General features: G+C 33.7%; 1 pseudogene; it reads left to right on the top strand.

The window, feature by feature from the left end:
• Window positions 1-2,712: 2,712 nt before the first annotated feature.
• Window positions 2,713-3,696, top strand: LOC101721628 (high mobility group protein B1 pseudogene; annotated as a pseudogene).
• The last annotated feature ends 1,973 nt before the right edge of the window (window positions 3,697-5,669 follow it).

Raw genomic sequence — 5,669 nt, 5'->3', positions numbered from 1 at the left:
TTAGAATGATAAAATAAACTTGACAAACCCTTAGCCATCCTTATTTAAAAAAAAAGAAAGAAGAGACTCAAATTCATACAATTAGGAATGAAAAGGGTAATGAAATCATGATAGATCCTGTAGAAATCCAGAAGATCATCAAAACCTACTTTGAGAACTTGTACTCTAATTAGATAGAAAACACAGAAGAAATGGACAGATTCCTAGATACATTACATATGAATTCAGTAAAGCTGAATCAAGAAGATATAAAAATTCTAAATAACCCAGTATCAGTTAATGAAATTGAAAATGTAATTAAAAACTTACCAACAAAGAAAAGCCCAGCTCCTGACAGTTTCATTGCTGAATTCTACAAGAAATTTAGAGAAGATTTAATGCCACTATTCTTTAAATACTTAAATGAAATAGAAAAGGGAAGCAATACTCTCAAAAATGATTTCTGGAGGCAAATATTACCTTAATACCAAACCCAGAGAAAGACCCAACCAAAAAGAAAACTACAGGTCAACCTTCCTAATGAAGTTAGATACAAAAATCCTCAATAATATACTGGAAAATAGAATGCAGTTATCAAGTTATCAAGAAGATTATACACCATGTCCAAGTAGGATTCATCCCAGAGATGCAGGGATGATTCAACATATGCAAGTCAATAAATGTAATATACTATATTAATAGAACCAAGGACAAAAACCATACGGTCATCTCAATAGATGCAGAAAAAATGCTCAACAAACTCCAACACACATTCATGATAAAAACTCTACCCCAAATTGGAATAGACAGTCTCTATCTCAACGTGATAAAAGCTATCTATGAAAAACCAGCAGCCAATATCATAATAAATGGTCAAAAACTGAAAGCTTTCAGTCTAAAATCAGGAGCAAGACAAAGATGTTCACTTTATCCACTCCTATACAATATAGTTCTGGAAACATTAGCCACAGCAATTAGACAAGAGAAACAAATAATAGTAATAAAGATATAAAAAGAAGATAAATTATCATTATTTGCAGATTATGTGACACTCTCTATAAAATACACCCAAAACTGCACCAAAATCATTTCTAGATTTAATAACCAATTCAGTAGCATAGCTGATATAAAATGAACATTTAAAAATCAATACTATTCCTGTACATAACTAATGAACTCACTGGGAAAGAAATTAGGGAAATAACACCTTTCACAATAGCATTGAAAAAATGAAATGCTTAGAAATTAATCTTACAAAGGAAGTAAAATTACATTGAAACTTACAGTATTCTAAAAGGAGATCAAAGAGGATATTAGAAAATGGAAAGATATCCTTTGCTCATGTATAGGAAGAACCAACATAGTGAAAATAGCCATACTCCCAAAATAGTTATACAGATTTAGTGCAATCCCAATCAAAATACCATTTTGAAAATACCAATTCTGAAAACCAAAAGGATGGCAGGGGGCATCACAATCCTTGACTTGAAATTATACTAGAGAAATACTGTGATTAAAAACAGCATGATATTGGAAAAAAAAAAAAGACCCAAGGATCAGTGGAACAGATTAGAAGATGCAGAAACAACTCCAAACACACTCAGTCACCTTATCTTTTTGACAAAGGGCTGAACACATACTGGATGAAAGACAAATTCTTTAATAAATGGTGCTGGAAAAACTGGCTTTACACATGCTAATTACTAAAACTAGACACATGTCTCTCACCATGCACTAAACTAAAATAAAAATAATAAAAGATCTAAATATTAAAACAGGAACACTAAATCTGATGCAAGAGAAAATAGAACACTTGAAGACTTAGGTGTTGCAAAAACTTCATGAACAAAATCCAGGACTGCACTGAAAATAAATAGGATCTCATATTATTAAACAACAAATGAGATCTCATCTTATTAAAAAACTTTGCCCAGCAAGATAAGTTACCAACAGAGTGAAGAGATAATGCACAGGGAAAACACTGTAGCTGGTGCTTCCTTAGACAAAGGACTGGTAACACGAACATATAAATAATTGAAAGAATCAGTCCCCCAAATTTAAAGACCCAGTCCAAAATGGGCATTTGAGATGAGTACACATTTCTCAGATGAAGAAGTAAAAATGGTAAATAAATACATGACAAAATGTTCAAAATCACTGGTCATTCGAGAGATGCAAATTGAAATGCTGAGATTCTATCTCACAGCAAATAGAATGGCCACTATCAAGAAATCAACCAACAACAAATGGTGATGGGGCTGTGGGAAAAAGAAGAACCCTTCTCTGCTGTTGGTGGGAGTGTAGACTAGTGCAACCACTGTGGAAATCAAAATGGAAATTCCTCAAATTCCTGACCCTGTTATTCTAAAAAGAATTAAAAGCACCGTACCACAGAAGTTTATACTAGCACAGTTTGTAATAGCTAAATCTTGGAAATAAGCCAAATAGCCATTTTTTTTATATAATGGAGTACTATTCAGCCATAAAGAAGGATAAACTTGAGACATTTATAGGTAATGGGATGGACCTTGAAACCATACTTGTGAAATAAATGTGACACACATGTATAAATATTGCATTGTCTCTTTGGTGTGAGAGACTGAAAGTATAAATAAGGATCAAAATATATAATAGATATTGTAAAAGAGAAAAGAATTCTCCAAAATTTTACCAGATATGAAATATTTTGTTAATAATTAAAATGTTTTATGCAAAAAGAGAGAGAGGGTTACAGAGCTGAGAGAGTGAAGAGGCTGCGTCTGGCTCCTGCTCTCACAGCCATTGCAGTACATTGAGCTCCATAGAGACAGTGCCGGGGCAAGTGAGAGCCTGATGGGCACTGGGCGACTCTGTGCCTCACTGAGGAAAACAAGTAAACATGGGCAAAGGAGATCCTAAGAAGCCGAGAGGCAAAGTGTCATCATATGCATTCTTGGTGCAAACTTGACGAGAGGAGCACAAGAAGAAACACCCAGATGCTTCCGTTAACTTCTCAGAGTTTTCTAAGAAGTGCTCAGAGAGGTGGAAGACCATATCTGCTAAAGAGAAAGGAAAATTTGAAGACATGCAAAAGGCAGACAAGGCCGGTTATGAAAGAGAAATGAAAACCTATATTCCCCCTAAAGGAGAAACAAAAAAGTAGTTCAAGGATCCCAATGCACCCAAGATGCCTCCTTCGAGCTTCTTCTTGTTCTGTTCTGAGTATCACCCAAAAATCAAAGAACATCCTAGCCTCTCCATTGATGATGTTGCAAAGAAACTGGGAGAAATGAGGAATAATACTGCAACAGATGACAAGCAGCCTTATGAGAAGAAGGCTGCCAAGCTGAAACAAAAGTACGAAAAGGACATCACTGTCTACTGAGCTAAAGGAAAACCTGATGTAGCAAAAAAGGGAGTTTCCAAGGCTGAAAAAAAGTAAGAAAAAGAAGGAAGAGGAAGAAGATGTGGAAGATGGAGAGGATGATGAGGAGGAAGATGGAGAGGATGAACATGAAGAAGATGATGATGATGAATAAGTTGGTTCTAGCAGGTTTTTTTCTTGTCTATAAAGCATTTAATCTCCCCATACACAACTCACACCTTTTAAAGAAAAAAATTGAAATGTAAGGTTGTGTAAGATTTGTTTTTAAATAGTACAGTGTCTTTTTTTGTATAATTAACACACTACTGAATGTGTCTTCAGATAGCCCTGTCCTGGTGGTATTTCAATAGCTACTAACCTTGCCTGGTACAGTATGGGGGTTGTAAACTGGCATGGAAATTTAAAGCAGGTTCTTGGTTCACAGAACAAATTAGTTATATATGGGGACAGTAGTTTTTCATCTTCAGTTGTCTCTGATGCAGCTTATATGAAATGTTGTTCTGTTAACTGAATACCACTCTAATTGCAAAAAAAAAGTTGCAGCTGTTTTGTTGATATTCTGAATTCTTCTAAGTAAATACAATTTTTTTATTTAAAAAAAGAGTGAGAGATAAGCATTTGAAAATGTATTTAAGATCATGATACACTGTGTATCTACCATTTTTATTCTCTAGTTATTTTTGTTCTGAAAAATTATTTTTCCATAGAACTGTTTTTATATTTTCTTTGTTAATATATGCTTGTATTACATTAAAAAAAATCCTAGAGTGGTGTGTGCATATTATACTCTCTGTTATACTCTGGTTAATATATGCAAAATCTATTAGGTGGAGTGTAAATCCTGGGTGTAAATTCTGGCTTGACAATTTTACACAGATGCACACACTTTGCCATTCATCATATCAAGTGGGTAAAAACAAAGATTGCTTTCTGTATTCCTCAGCCAAAGATATCAAGACTCACAGGTGGCTACTATTATGCTAAAGTAAAAATTTACAGTAGAAAATTAAGGGGTGGGTTTGTGGAACCCAGTGTTATGCTCCACTGGTTAAGGTTGTTTCATTCAAAACATGCAAAAAGATTCTAATGAGATAAATTCATCTTTAGTATCAGTCTCTAATATTGTGACTAAATTAATATAATATTTGTTATATTTTTACTGAGAAAGTTTTCATAGTATTTGTGAATATGTGTTTGTGTGTTTGAGTTCTTAAAAAGACTTGAGAAATCAGTCTTGGAAGCAAAGATAAAAGGTATTTGGCAATGGTCTAGTTGTAGACCAATAAACTGAACAATTCTGAAAAAAACAAGTTTCCAGTGTCTATTAAGAGTGTGCAGATCTCCATCAGACAATTGCCAAGTCAGGTGTTCTTTCCTGTCCTTTGTTAATGCAAAATGCTTAAAGAGAGCATGACCTGTGTCTCTTCCCTTTTCTAAGAAAAAAAAAAAAATCATATGATAATGAATGAAATTTTACTAAATATTTTTAAATGATTCAAATTCTGTCAAAGTTTCTAAGTTTTTGAATTTCAGAAATAAGATAGAGGCCTTTACTTTCAAAGATTTTATTCACAATCTCTTCAGAATATGACAGTACACTTTCTAGCTACCTATTAAGTAATGTTTCCCTCTAGCTAGAAAGCTGCTTTTTTCCTACTTCCAACAGAGAGGTGGAAATGTGTATTTAAAGGAAGACAAAGGATTGAATAAAGGACACATAAAAAGAGAGAAGGCAAGAGGAAGGAGATAAAAGAAAGAGGACTCTAACAAGCTTTGAATGGGTGGCCCTGAGGATAGAGAATTAAATGAGTCTTGGCTTCCTTGATGTCTGTAGTCTTCAAAGTCTCAGCAGTTCTGACAGGGTAGCTGGCTTCTTATAATTAGAATATTTCAGGAAAAAAAACACTAATGGAGGGTTTCATGGTTTTAGACTTGGATACAAGGCATGCTCCTGTCAATTTTCTATCTAGCATTATTTCTAATCTTTTATTCAATAACATGTTATCTTAGTCATTAATCTCTCATGTGTAACATGGCTATTTGCCTGGAGAAAACTACAATGGTACTACATCATTGAATTTCTATCATCTATTATGGATGTAATATTTCAAATAATTTTAGAAAGCTAGTTAAACATGATCTCTCTTTACTGAACCAGCAGTGAATATTTGTCATGAAATTTCCTTTCCCAAGAGAAGTTTCCCTGGGAAGCAAGATAGTTTCTATCCTTTTTTCTTTTCTGATGAAGTTTACTTATACTTTCACATAAAATTAAGTCAGCAAAAGTTGATAAAAGAAAATATGCAAAACATAAAAGAATTGAGTG

Source organism: Heterocephalus glaber, unplaced genomic scaffold, assembly GCF_053883595.1.
Source record: "Heterocephalus glaber isolate CG9 unplaced genomic scaffold, H.glaber_assembly_v1.0 deba00001497, whole genome shotgun sequence".
Lineage (NCBI taxonomy): Eukaryota > Metazoa > Chordata > Mammalia > Rodentia > Bathyergidae > Heterocephalus > Heterocephalus glaber.
Note: the sequence above shows the minus strand (reverse complement) of the source record. Positions and strands in the feature narration are given on the sequence as shown.